The sequence below is a fragment of the Chrysochloris asiatica genome, unplaced genomic scaffold (assembly GCF_000296735.1).
Source record: "Chrysochloris asiatica unplaced genomic scaffold, ChrAsi1.0 scaffold00012, whole genome shotgun sequence".
NCBI classification, from domain to species: domain Eukaryota; kingdom Metazoa; phylum Chordata; class Mammalia; order Afrosoricida; family Chrysochloridae; genus Chrysochloris; species Chrysochloris asiatica.
The window spans coordinates 34,440,392-34,456,101 of NW_006408530.1; positions in this window are offsets into that span (position 1 = coordinate 34,440,392).

Here is a 15,710-nt window from a genome sequence, read left to right on the forward strand (position 1 = left end):
AAAAATGTATTTGCAATGAATATGGTATTATTCTTGCAAAATTCTATCCTGTGATCTCCAGTATCATTCCTATTATCAAGGCCATACTTTCCAATGGTTGACCCTTCCTCTGTGCTTCCAATATTTTCATTCCAATCACAGGTAATTATCAATACTTTTGATTAGATGGAATACAGTTTCGGATTGAAGACATTGGTAGAAGTTTCATCATCACTGACTTTAGTTATTAGTGTATAAATTTGAATAGTAGTGATAGTAACTATTTGTAGGCATATCGATATTATCCTATGATTTGTTGTTGTTGTTAAGCGCCTTCGAGTTGGTTCCGACCCATAGCAACCCTGTATACGGTTTCCAAGGAATGGCTGGTACACTTGAATTGCCTACCTTGTGATTGAAACCTACATTCCAGTCCAGGGCATAAACTTACAGCACCACACCAGGACTCCTATCACAGAGAGCATTATATTTCAAGATAGATCCTAAATGTACTTATTGATGGTGAATGATATGCCATTCCTCTTCAATTTGTCATTCCTGGAATAATAAATGATATGATTATTAGATTCATATTGGCCAATACCAGTCCATTTCAGCTCACTAATACATTTGTTGTTGTTAAATACTGTGGAGTCGGTTCCAACTCATAGTGACCCTACACAGAGTTTCCGAGGCTATAAATCTTTCTGGGAGCAGAAAGCCTCATCTTTCTCCCGTGGAACATCTGGTAGTTTTGAACTGCTGACCTTGAGGTTAGCAGCCCAATTCGTAACTGCTATGCTATCAGAGCTCCTTTACTAATACATAGGATATCGATTTTTATGCATACCATTTAATTTTTGATAACCTCTAATTTTCTTAGATTCACACTTCGTGCATTCCATGTCCCGAATATTAACGGATGTATATAGCTGTTTCTCCTCATTTAGAGTTGTGCCCCATCAGCAAATGAAGATCCTGAAGGCTCTACTCTATCATAGTTATCAGGATCAAGTTTACATTGAGGAAGCAGCTCTTCTCCAGTCGTATTTTTAGTTCCTTCCAACATGAGGGACTTGTCTTCTGGCACCATATGTGACAATATATAGTGTTCTTTATCATGTTTCAATAAGGTTTTCAGTGGCTAGACATTCAGAAGTAGTCTGCCTCTCCTTCTTCCCAGTCTGTCTTAGTCTTGAAGTTCAGCTGAAACCTTCTCATCATGGGTGACCCTGCTGGTGTTTGAAAATACAGATAGCATAGCTTCCAGCAACACAGCGATATACAAGGCACCACAGTATGACAAGCTAAGAGGTGAGTGCTGGATTTGGTCTCTGGCTAATGGAAATTATTACTGTCCTGTTATTTATTTATTTATTTTTTCATTTTCCTGGGTCCTGTTGGATTTCTTCCTCCACTAGGGGCCTATAGTGCAATGCATGCCTACTTGTTTTTTGATTGCTATACATCTGGCTGCCTCCCAAACAGATTGAAATGTATCAGCAAACTTGACTCCCACCAAATCTAGAATACCTTTTAGAACTGAAAACAAACAAAAGCCAGTCACATCTATTCAGGTACAGTGACCTTCTCTAGCTACACCCAACTTTGTACTGCCACTTGGTACAATGTTTGTAGCATCACATGACTGCTTCAGATAAAGGTACTCATGCTGGAATAAACAGAAAGCAATTTGTCAGACTTAACATTGCATAGGCCATTTATGGCCTTCACCTTGGCAAGAAGCACATCAGATTCTGATAGTCATGAAGTGAGTCATAGACACCTTAAACATTGCCTCTCTCCTTGTGACTTCCTTCCTGGACAACAGAAAGACGGTTTTGACCACTCCTTGGTCTTCCATGCATAGGCCAAAGCATTCAGTCTATGAATTCCTTTACATTGTGTTATAGGTACTATGAGATATAACTTACAATCAAAGCTAAAGCACCTTTCCACAAGAAACTACAGGCCTTCTAGCAGCTACTCCCATTACCAAGCAACTCTCTTTATGTATGTCATTGTTGTTCTGTGCCGTGGAGTCGGTTCTGACTCACAGCGACCCTCTACAGGGTTTCCGAGGCTGTAAATCTTTATGGGAGCAGAAAGCCTCATCTTTCTCCCACGGAACAGCTGGTAGTTTTGAACTGATGACTGTGAGATCAGCAGCCCAATTCGTAACCACTACGCTACCCTCTTTATAACCATAAGGTATCTTCTAGTGCTATCATCACCATTTTGCAGTGGAGGCTTTAAAATTAATTTGCAATTCATAAATGGTGGCCCTGGAATTCCTATTCACATCTTTGCTGTCTCCAAAGCCCATATTTTTACCTAGGGCCTCTCTGGAGACAAGAGGGGCCTACACAAAATGTCTAGAATCCACACGAGACCTGGGGGAACAGGTATCATGGGGAGAAGTACAGTTAGACTGTGAATTGGATCAGAGTAGGAAACAAGCATTCTGACTGGACTAGGTGGGGAGACTTTACAGGCGTGTTTTCAGAAAAGTGTAGTTCCTGGAGAAAGCAACAGGACCTCAAAAAGTCTGTGGGAAAATGGAATGAAAAAAGAATGGAATGTCTCCATGATTTTTTGAAGACCACTCATACTGAGAAATAGAAAAGCAGTCCTGCTTACAATATGAGCTATAAAAATGCACAAAAAAGACTAGCTGTCTTTATAAAGACCCACATCAAACTTTCACAAGTCTTAATCAACAGGTGTAAATAGAATGCAGACCCAAATATGACAAATGTGCTGGATTCTTCACCTATCAGGAAATAATGACGGCATCGGGCTTTCACTTCATTTCCAATGTGTTTGGTTCATCCCCCTGAACAAACTCTTCTCTCTTCTCCTCAGAGAATAGTCCTCCTGATTGTTTCACATCCTGTCAGGACTTTTTTCCACACCTCATAGGGACTTCTGCTCAACTGCTATTCCCTCAAAGCGCCTCCCCCTACCACCATATCTAAAAAGTAGCTCATCCCATCACTCAAGATAGTATCTCTGGTATCGTTTCATTCCATTCCATTCCATACGTATTGGTTTGTGTATGTATTGTCTATTTCCCACACCAATTTACAATCTGTTCCAAAAAAAATCCCAAAACGAACCAACTGCCCTCAAGTCAATTCTGATGTATGGCACCCCACGTATGCAGAGTAGAACTGCTCAGTAGGGTTTTCTTGTCCAAGCCTTTTGAAAACAGATCACTGGGTCTTTCTCCCAAGGTATCTCTAGGTGAGTTCGAACTTCCAACCTTTCTCTTGTTGTTGTTGTTAGGTGCCATCAAGTCAGTTAGTAACCTTTCTGTTGTTGTTGTTGTTGTTGTTAAGTGCCGTGGAGTCGGTTCCGACCCATAGCGACCCTGTACAGGGTTTCCGAGGGTGTAAATCTTTACGGGAGTAGAAAGCCTCATCTTTCTCCCGCAGAGCGGCTGGTAGTTTCAAACCACTGACCTTAAGGTTCGCAGCCCAATTCGTAACCACTACGCTTAGTAGCCATATATTTAACTGTCTACACCACCCAGGGACTCCATTCAAGTTCCATATGGCAGTTTTATTCATTTCTCTGGTCCCTAAAACAGGGCCTGACATGTAATAGACATCCAAAAAAATACTGAATGAATATTGAGTGTCATGGATAAGAAAGAAATCATCAATGAATGTCAGATGAGTTTGAGAATTCCTCATGTCTTCTCTCTCTCAACACTAAATTCTATTAGTTTACTATTTCAGCAACTTAGTGTTTCCTGAAATTTGCTCTGGTTCTTTTGGGTAAGGATGCAGGCTTCATTTAGACCTCTTCTTGAAGGAAAGCATACAGCTTTTCACAGAAACCTCAAAGTTTGAGTTGTAAACTTGGTAAACTCAAAGCAAAATCCAGAGCTTGAGCCCACACAAAAAAAGATTTGACTCGAAACAAATATTTCTTTGGAATCAGGCACCAGAAAAAAATTGTAGTCAACTATGTCAGTTCTGTTTTCCTGGGGCTAGCAGTCCAGGTTCTGGGCTGTTATGCTCACTGGTGTTGACAATGTTGGTTTGTGTGGAATGATGGCACACAAAGTCAGTCTTTCTACCTGTGTCCTCACTTGGCTTTTCCTCTGAGCACATCTTCGCAGCCTGAGACCTGCCAACCATTACACTGACTGTGCAGAATATGCTTTGTGCAATAGAGATTGCTCTTTGAATTCTTTTTGTGATGAAAATATACATACCAAACACTTGCCAGTGTAATTTCTACATTTACAATGTAATGGTATTGATTACATTAATTGATTATGCTGTATAGCTACTTACAGCTATCCTTTCCCAAAGAATCCTACCACCATTAATAGGAACTCAATGCCCACGATTCCCCAATAACCATGAATAATTTTTGGTTTCCATACTATTTGCATATTTCATATAATTGAGACCATGTAACATGTCCTTTTGCTACTGACTTAATTTCGCTCAGTATGTTTTCAAGGTTTATCATGATATAGCATATATCAGGAATTCATTCTTCTTTACAGCTGAGTAATAGTCCATTATATGTATATACCACATTTTGTTTATTTATCTACTCATCTGTTGATGGACAATTTGACTGGAGTCCTGGTGTGGGACTATATGGTAGGCACTAAACTGCTAACCATAAGGTTGGTGGTCCAAATCCACCAGTTGCTCCTTGGAAAGCCTTTGCAGCTAGAGTGAGGGAACTTTTTTCTGTAAAACTGTATAACATCATTCACAGGCCATACTAAATTATTAACTTAAATATTACCCTGCTGTATTTGGTCAAACATTTAATTCACTCACCCCTAATGGCAATCACTCTTGTTGAGAGTCCCATTCTACCCAAGCATTTAAGGAGCTCTGGTAGCGTAGTGGTTACAAATCGCTCTGCAAACCGCAAGGACAAGAGTTCAAAACTACCAGCTGTTCCGCGGGAGAAAGATGAGGCTTTCTGTTCCTGTAAAGATTTACAGCCTCGGAAACCCTGTACAGGGTTGCTCTGAGTCGGGACGGACTCCACGGCACATGACAACAACAACAACAATGTGATGAGTGGTGTCTTGGTGTGGGGCTGCAGGATAAGCACTCAACTGCAGTATAGCTTTGAACCACAAGGTCAGAGGTTCAAATCCACCAGTCACTCCTCAAAATCCCTATACAGACAGGGTCATCATGAATCAGAACTGACTCAACTGTACTAAACAACAACAATGTGATGGCTGGAAGTGTGGTTGCCTTGGCAGGGCCAGACCAAATGATGTTGTAGGTCTTATACAACTCGCGGGCCAAACAGTCCCCATCCCTGCTTTAAAGGGTTGCAATGAGTGAGACCCAACTCAACAGCACTTAACAACAACAGCAACCTTTGGGCTATTTTTTTATATGACTTTTTAATACGATCCTTTGCCTTTGCTCTTTGCCTTTTGTTCTCTTACCCACCTGACTGCACTTGCTCAGAGATGCTCTTGAACGTCATAATAATATTGATAATACTCTTGGACTTTTCCCACACATGCCATTATTACTCTGGGGCTAGTCTTTATTGCATACTCAGTAAACATGATAAATCTAAAAACAGTGTTGATAAGATTCTCACGTGTGGCTTCCTGGACCAGTTCTGGAATCATCTGGGAATAGGTGATTCCTCAGGTGTCTGGAGAAGCAGGCGTCACCATTACTACACTACATGGCCCATACTTGGCTTGGTTGGGGACCTGTCTCTCATGCATACCCCCCTCAGGAAATGGGATTGAGGATCTCTGCAGCTCTTGAGCTGTATCCTACTCCAGGATCTTCGTCTTTGATGTTGGACAGAAGGACAACTGTGTCAAGAGTGCTTCTAACTTAGATATCTGGGAAACTGTCATGTTGAAAAATACAACATGGTCCAAGGGAGATCCTTGACTCTTTACAGTACTCACACCTGGTCTCAGATCCCCTGCCAGAGGGTTTGTCAGGATTGTGAGCCCAATTTCCCACAGTTTCCTTCATAGCCCCTGGAAACACTCCTGCAGAGCTTGGATTCCCTGTGTGGAATGGATTCCGTGGGCTTACTAATTATTACACTTTCCATCCCGAAGATTGAATTTAGTGTTTCTTAGTGTATGGTTTTCCTTGGATAGCTCCTGAGGTATCTATCTGTCACTGTGTCCATTTCAAATTGAAGGCTCCAGTGTCCAGTACCTTGGGCACTTAGACAGATAGATGCAGTACCCAACAACAACAACAACAAAAAAGCCCCATGTCATAGCATGCCTTCAGTAGACTGAGATTTAGGTTACTGGGGTACTATTATAAGACATATAAGTAGTTACCTGGGAAAATAAAATGAAGGAATTTACCGTAAGATTTTACAGATTTCTTCCGACTTTAAATTTCTGTGATTCTGTTTTCCTATAACAAAACCATGTCAAGTCAGATAATGTGGTTTAAGAATTAAAACTGTTAGAAAATAAGAGTTTTATTGAAAAAAAGAGAAAAGATAACGTGAAATTTCTAGCTGAGATTCAATGGGATTCCACCAGGCTGTGCTCACTCATGGCTGTAATTTGTTGCCATTATAACAAAAAAGTGGCAACAACCCACACGTCTATTGATTATTATTATAGCTGGGTGCCATCAGGTCGGTTCTGACTCATAGCAACCCTTTGTGCAGTTTCCAAGGAGTGGCTGGTGGGTTTGGACTGCCGACCTTTCAGTTAGCAGTCTAATGCTTGTGGTACAGCACCACACCAGAAGTATCAATTTGTTGTTCTTGTTAAGTGCCGTTGAGTTGGTTCTGACCTATAGCAACCCTGTATAGAGTTTCTGAGGAGTAACTGGTGATCTTGAACCACCGACCTTGCAGTTCAAATGGCTTTGCAGTCTGGTGCATTAACCCACAGTGCCACATCAGGACTCCTAGGAGTATCAATTGTTGTTGTTGTTAAGTGCCGTCGAGTCGGTTCCGACCCATATCGACCCTGTACAGGGTTTCCGAGGGTGTAAATCCTTACGGGAGTAGAAAGCCTCATCTTTCTCCCACGGAGCGGCTGGTAGTTTCGAACCGCTGACCTTAAGGTTCGCAGCCCGATTCGTAACCACTACGCTACCAGAGCTCCTTGAGGACTATTAAATAAATATCTATACAATAGAATAAAATGTATACAAATGAATAAAAACGATCACATTGTTCTCTCTAAAGGTAAAGAAACAAAGCAGGTTACAGACAGTGTATAAAGTATGCTAATATTGTGAATTTTTTTGGGGGGGTGCCTCATGGGTATATATACATATACCAAACTCATCAAATTGTATACATTGACAATGTGCAGTTTATTTTATGTCAATTATACCTCAATAAGGAGCTCTGGTAGCGTAGTGGTTACGAATCGGGCTGCGAACCTTAAGGTCAGCGGTTTGAAACTACCAGCCGCTCCGCGGGAGAAAGATGAGGCTTTCTACTCCCGTAAGGATTTACACCCTCAGAAACCCTGTACAGGGTCGCTATGGGTCGGAACCGACTCAACGGCACTTAACAACAACAACAACAAATGTGCAAGCAAAAGTAGAGAGAAAAATATGCAAGTTCTATTAAATGCTTTCTTTTATACAGGAGCTCTTATGAATCCTTGTGGAAGGTTGGTGGTCTGGTTTCCAGATTCTGTCCAAATGCCTTCATATTCTCCAACTGTCACCTATTTTTAAGCTTTATCTCTCTGACGGTGAAATCATCCTTAACCCGTGGCTGTATAAAAGGCTGACATGTAAGTTAGGATCCTTGCCTCAGATAAGCACATGTACCAACCATTTCCATTTATTGTTGGCTAATGTCTCAGCACAAGTCAGCCATAGCAGAACCAGAGGAAATACCCTATCTTGTTTTGATAATAGACTTTATTCTTAAACATAAAAGACTTTTTGAGATTGTCAAAATGGAGACTTGCTATGTCCTTTTTCCTGAGGGGGGAGTCGAAGTGTAAGGGAAATACTCTACATATCATACGCTGTACAGAATTGTTTCTTCTCCTAAGTTACTCAACCCCATTTGCATTTGGTACCCTAGGGATCTCTAGAATTAGAGTCCTGTTTTCAAATGTTTTGATTACTTCACATTAAGATCTTAAAGACTGATATTTACATGTTTGATAAAGTTCTAGTTAATGTCTGATCGAGTGCTACTTAGCCAACCCATGCTAGAAGCTGGGTTTTCTTGTTGCTTGATTTTTTTCCTCAATGATGATAGAGTAATTCAGGAGGTCAACGGAACTAGAAAAAAACTAATAAATTAATGAGCACAAAAGCAATTCTTCAAGCTACACAAATAAAAGACTTCATAAAAATAGCATTACTAAATAATGCTGGTGATGGTGGTGGCGTTGTGACTCATAGCTACCCTGTATCAGGTTTTGGAGTAGAAAGCTTCCACAGAGTAGCTGGTACATTCAAACTGCTGACCCTGTGGTGAACATCCCAATTCATAACCCACTACACTACCAGGGCTGCTTTAACAAATCATTGTTGCTAAGTGCCATAGAGTCGGTTCTGACTCGTAGCAACCCTGTATAGGGTTTCTGAGGAACTGCATACCTTGTGGTCCAACACTGTGAGTGCTTACTCAATATCTTCCAATTTGATAACTACATTTAAAACATATACCTTTGTTTCTCTCTTTATTTTGGGAAATTTACAACAAATCAAACTGCAGATCAGACACAGATAAAGTAATTTACCAAAGGTCGTAAATGTATTGTCTGACTTTAGCACCTGAGTTCTTCTTAAACCACATGTTATAGAGATCACGTGTTTTGCCATCTTGAATTTGTGAGCCAGAAGGAAACTCCAGGTGGATACCAAGGAACTTAAGAGCAGCCCTATGATTGGGTGTCTCGGAGAACTCAATTCTGTGGCTCCTTTGTGTGCATTGCTAGAACTTGGAGGGTCGAGATCATTAGCTTTCTCACCAGACCCTCCACTAGCCCTGCTAGGACAGGAGAAAGAGGTGACCAAGGCCCACCAAGAAGCTGCACCTACTTCTGTTTGCCTCAATTGGAGACCACTTAATACCATCTTAAATTTCAGTTTCCCTTTCTAAGGGATTGGGTCTTAAATATCTGGAGGATAAACCCAGTCTTCCTCCCAATTCCTCCACAGACTATTCATCTATTCTGTCATATAATATCATGGGATTTTTTTTTAGAGATTCACTAGCTCTAGCTCCTCCATCCTCTACCTATTTTACCAATGAGGCCCAGAGAGGTTAAGTGCCATGCCCCAGAAAGCATGGCTAATTAGCATCAGCAGCAACAAAAACCTGTGTTGTTCTAACCCCCATTATAGGTGGTGGTGGTGGTGTGCTATTGAGTCAGTTCTGACCGTGTATCGGGTTTCCGAGGCTGTAATTCTCTATGGGAGCAGAAAGCCTCACCTTTCTGCCCTGGAGTGGCTGGTAGATTCAAACTGACGTTGTAGTTAGGAGGCCAACATATAACCCATTATGCTACCAAGGCTCCTCCGCTTGACTACAAGTCAAACAGTCCCTGACTTAAGAAATATTCGAGTTACGACAAGCCATACCTACTTTTCTGGGGGAGTCGAATGTAGTACATCACATCGTTAGTATTATGTACAACAGACAGTGTTACGGGGCCTCATTTATGAGGTCCTCATAACTGAAAATGTAGTGTTTCCAACCCTAAAGACAAATAATGATCAGATTTATGAAGATCCTGACAATAAAAAAATATATATAGTGAAAACTCGGGGGGAAAAGCCAGGGGAGGCTTTTTAGACAGAGTGGAAGGAACCCCACACCCCCATCTTAAGTCAGTCTGGGACTATTCTTCATACCAGCACATCACTTCTCAGAGTCAACCTTTTCAATTCTTGCCCTTTCTTTAGTACCTCCGGCTTATTTTTAATTCTTCATTGTTTAAAGGTATCTCACGCCTGTTCTCCCTACTCTTCCTCCAGTTTTCCCTTCATTGTGTCTATGACTCTTCCTGTGCTATTTTTGAAGGCACATTAATATTGAATATTGTCCATTCCTAAAGCCAGGCCTAGTCTGTTGTGTGCTTTGTGGTGGGAGAGGGAGGTATGAAAGAAATGTGGGCTATGAGCGGCTGTTACTGAGGACTCCAAACAGGAAAGTGCCTGGGCTATTTTTAAACTGGGCTTTAAAGATGCAGGACCAGGCACTGCCTTTGACCCCTGAGGCTGACTGAGCTGGGTGTCCCAGAGTGCAGTGCGGAGAAGCTGTAACCATTGTTTCCTCAAGGACTTGTCTCCTCCACAGAAGGTCCCAGCCAGTGACTGCCCTTATGAAAAAGTGTCCAGAGACTGAATTACGGGAAACACAATGACCCATTGAATGAACTGGTGTCCATCAAAGATGTTCTTGAATGGTTTGCTGATTGTTTTAATCAGAACAAAAACAAGACGGAGCTCCTCATAATGCTTGAACCTATTTAGCTACATGAAAATTCTGGCCTCTCACATAATTGCTTAGAGGAAAAGCTATCTTTTAAAGTTCACTGCTCCCCCTGATAGAGAGTCAGAATCTCACTCTGATAACCTAATGAGGTCAGCTCCATGGACTGCACCTGATTTCACTTATTCACGTGTTGAATGTTAACCCATTGGTAGTCTAATACTGTTTCAGACTGTGTTCCACACATTCTGACTTTAAGCTGCAGGTGAATAGATGAAGGATTGCCTAGAATGCACTTCAAGTGACAGAACCAACATTAGGTGATCATCAATTTTATGAGGCTAGCTTCACTGCAGTGGGGTTTGAGTTTCTATCCCAATAGATGATGATGATGTTTATGATGCTAATAAGAATAATGATAATGACCCCCCTCTAAGACTGAAACTCAAAGGGAACACATGAGCAGGCATGTAAGCTTGCTGGTGCCCACGTTGGTCTACTGGTGAGTGGAAGAGGGAGAAAGGCAGCAATGAAGAAATGGGCTGAGTTCAGCCATGTTCCACAGACTCCCATGGACCTGGAGATGAGAGAGAGAAGAAGAGCTGGTTGGTCCAAAATATGGTGACACCTGGGGACACCTGAACCTAGGGACAAGGACAAAGCCACAGAGGTCTAGAGCTGAGAGTGAAGCATCCAGCTGATATGGATAGGGATGGGTAACTTAGGCATTAGCTACCTAAAATGAGGGGGCGATAAAGTCACGAAGTGACTGTCTTACAAGGTTTCAAGGGGGAGCTTAGCTTAATAGTGTGTGGGAAAAGAAAGAGTCCCCAGTGAATAGTTTTCATCTTGTCTAGATGTTGTTGTTGTTGTTACGTGCCGTGGAGTCGTTTTCGACTCATAGCGACCCTGTACAGGGTTTCCGAGGCTGTAAATCTTTACAGGAACAGATCACCTTATCTTTCTCCCGCGGAGCGGCTGGTAGTTTCAAACTGCTGACCTTGCGGTTTGCAGCCCGATTCGTAACCACTACGCTACCAGACGTAGATAGGTCTGGTTAAAAGAGATGGGGCTAAGATTCTTATGACTCAATAATGAGTAATTGTTATCATGACTAATTGAAACTCTCACAATTGTAAATGTAGAAGTTTTGTAACAAAAACAGGGAAGTGGTTAATCTTACAGTCCAGAGACAAAGGACCCTAGGATCATCAAGGGAGATGAGCACAAATGGAATGCGAGACCTTATCCAGAGAAGCAGCTACACCAGAGATGGAGGCAGAGATAGGGACATGGAGAGAGGGAGCAGCTGAGGACTCTAGATTCATGGGAAATGAGGGACTAAGAGATGGCAGTCAGGAGGCAGACTTGCAGAATCTGCCCTTTGTAAATTATCATATATGCCTGAGTGAGAGAAACACTGTTAACTGATGGTACATGGAGGGGATTTTTATAATCATTGTAATGAAACAAGGTGTATGATCTGTTGAATGTAAAACTGATGATCTGCCATGTAAACTTGTACTCAATCCACAATTTAAAAACCTTAAATAAAAAAAGAATAATGATAATGAAAAATGAAATGAAATGAAACCAAAAGCTGGGGCACCCTGGAGAAGAGTTCTAGGTTCTGAGCCTGTCAACTTTGTTGTCTCCGTCCAGACCCAAGGCCTCCTCCACAAACATGCTCCACCAGAACCTTGGTCAGGCCAAGGAACACCCGCGCTTGATCCCTCTCTTTGTACTTACTGGAGCTGGAGGAAGCGGAGTAGCATTGTATGTCATGCTTCTGCCATTGTTTTATCCAGATGTCATTTAAGACAGAAAGTATAATCCAGAACCCTGAACAAACCAGGTCCTGATTATCAATACAAGTTCTACTCATTGAATGTGGATTTATAGCAAATTGAAAAAAGAAGGCCCTAAAGGAGCTCTGGTAGCGTAGTGGTTACGAATCGGGCTGTGAACCTTAAGGCCGGCAGTTCGAAACTACCAGCTGCTCCGCGGGAGAAAGATGAGGCATTCTGCTCCCGTAAAGATTTACAGCCTCGGAAACCTTGTACAGGGTCGCTATGGGTCGGAACCGACTCGATGGCACTTAACAACAACAACAATAACAACTTCTAAATGAAATATTTTCCCTTAAAGCTGCTTAGAATGAAGGTCTTCCAGAAACCATTCATACAATTTCCCACTTAACCAGGATATCTTTCTTCCTTAACTGCACAGAATCATGTTGATGTATTGTGTTGGGATTTACACTGAATAATTAATATCTGAAACTTGAAAAGAAAAAGAAAATCAAAACTGTGATATCTCACTTCAGAACTTTGTCCATTAAGATGAAACAAGTACACTTCTACCTACTCAACATTTAGTATGTTGTTGTTGTTACGTGCCATTGAGTAGGTTCTGACTCATAGTGACCCTGTATAGGGTTCCTGAGTAGCAGTTGGTGTGGTTGAACCGCTGACCTTGTGGTTCAAAGTGGCTTTGCAGTCCAGTGCATTAACCCACAGAGCCACACTAGGCACTGGCAACTCACCTTTCTGAGAAGGAATGGAAAGTACTTTTATCTGATGATCAGAGATTCACATATTCTGTGTAGAATACTACATGTTATTTTCAATTGCCATCAAATCTACTCCTTCCCACCCCTTCCACTCATAGTGGTCCCATATGTTATAGAGTAGAACTATCACATGGGTTTTTCTTGCCTGTGACCTTTAGGAAAACATCAGGCCTTTTCCTCTGCAGAGCCGCTGAGTGGGTTCCACCAACTTTCTAGTTAGCAGCCAATCACATTTTGTGTCACCCAGGTCCCTTTTTACTTACATAATTTGCCCATTTTGGACTTTGTCTCTACTATTCTCCACATAAGAAATCCTTAGGAATAGGCATACACTTGGATGTGAATGTGTGTGAATGCATGTATATGCTTTTTGCCCATGATTTGAGAGAGATGTACTCATATCTCCCTTAGCCCATAATTTTCTTCATTCAGATGACTGCAACTCTCATCATACTAGCGAAGTTGTTGAGTCTGTTAGAAGTGGCAACAGATCTGAAGACATCCTGGGAAGAAAGTTGCAAGTGCTAGCCCAGTGTTAAATATAAACTTCTTAGTGAGGTTTATTAATATCAGCTGATCTCGTCCCTCATCATCAACCAAAGAGCATCCAACACAAAATGTGTTCTACTATTGGTGGTAGAGTTGAACCAGCTATTTATATGTTAAAGGAGCTCTGGTAGTGTAGTGGTTACGAATCAGGCTGCGAAACTTAAGGTCAGCAGTTCGAAACAACTAGCTGTTCCATGGGTGAAAGATGAGGCTTTCTGCTCCCATAAAGTTTTACAGCCTTGGAAACCCTGTGCAGGGTTGCTATGAGTCAGAACCAACTTCACGGTACATCATGACGACTATGAATTATATGTTAAGGAATCCTGGTGGTGGTGCTTGCTGTAGGATAAGCACTAGACTGCTAACCACAAGGTCAGCAGCTAAAATCCACTAGGCACTCTTAAAGAGAAAGATGAGGCTTTCTGCTCTCATAAAGATTTACAGCTTCTGAACAGGTATGGAAGGGAAAGTAGGAGTGTACCCACAAATATATAAGGGTTTGAAGGAACATATCGTAAATGCATAATTGCCTTTGATGCAAACACATGAGTATGATTGAGCATACAGTGGACAAAATGATGCAAACTTCTTAGATATTATCAAACATTTTAAGACAATGAGTTTCTGGGATTTGGGGCTCAGGGTAATATTCTCAAAAGACACTATGTTCATTTGACATAGTCCACAAAGACAATGTCCTACATCCTACTTTGGTGAGTAGTCTCTGGAATCTTAAAAGCTCATAAGGGGACATCTAAGATGCTCCTATTGGTCTCTCCATGTGTGGAAGAAAGAAAAGTGATGAGAATTCAAAATACTTGGAATCAATTAGTCCAATGGACTACTGGAACATGTGAACCTCAGTCTCTATGACTCTGAGACGGAAAGAACTAGATGCTGCCTTGCTACCACTACCAACAGCTCTAAAAGAGATCACATAAGAAAGTCCTGGATAGTGTGGGAGAAAATGTGGAACAAAATTTAATATTATTTAAAAAGATCAGGTTTACTGGTTAGAAAAAGGAGCAATGATAGCATAGTGGTTACAAGTCGGGCTGCTAGCCTCAAGGCCAGCAGTTCAAAACTACCAGCCAGTTTGTTCCCTGGGAGAAAGATGAGGCTTTCTACTCCCATAAGGATTTACAGCCTCAGAAACCTTAGTTATGGTTGCTATGAGTTGAACCGACTCCACAATACATAATCATCACCACCACCACTAGTTAGAAAGATACCGGAGGAACATGAGACTGTGGTCCTCCATCACTCTTCAGTTCTGGAAAGGAATTCACCCTCATAGCCCAATTTTCAGTCAAATAGCAGGTACGTATATAAGGAGAGAGAACACTAATAAGATATGTTCACCATGGAATAGTCAGTCATTCAAGATCAAAAGGGCAACATTTACCTAAGGACAAAGCTGAGAAGGGATGGGAAGGAGGGTGGAATGGAAATAAGAACCACAGGGAGGAAGCAGGTTAACTGTTGGTACAACATGGAGGGGATTGCAATCGTTGAGATGAAACAAAATGTATGATTTACAGACAGATGATCTTGTCTGTAAACCTTCACTCGGTTCACAATAAAAAGTTAAAGAGTTACAGTCTCGGAAACCCTATACATCAGGGGTTGGGAACCTTTATTTCTGCCAAAATTTATAACATCGTTAGCAGGCCATACAAGGTTATCAACTTAGAAATCATCCTATTATAGTTGGTTAATCATTTAATTAACTCACCTCTAATATAATGGTTGGAACTGAGGTTGCTTTGGCAGGGCCAGACCAAATGATTTCAAGGGCCTTATATAGAGTCCTGGAGTCCTGGTGTGGCGCTGTGGGTTAATGCGCCAGACTGCAAAGCCATTTGAACTGCAAGGTTGGCGGTTCAAGCTCACCAGCTGCTCCTTGGAAACCCTATACAGGGTCACTATGCATTGGAATTGACTCGACGGCACTTAACAACAACAACAATATAGAGTCCTGGTGTCGCAATGTAGGATAAGCTCAGGACTGCAAGGGCAGTTTGAACCTCAAGACTGGCAGTTCAAACTCACCAGTTGTGCCTCCGAAACCCTATACTGGTCGCTATGAGTGGAACCTACTTGATAGCATTTAGCAACAACAACATCTGGTCCAGGGGCCAGATGTTCCCTACTCCTGCTATACCTGGCTACTATGAGTTTGAATCAATTCAGT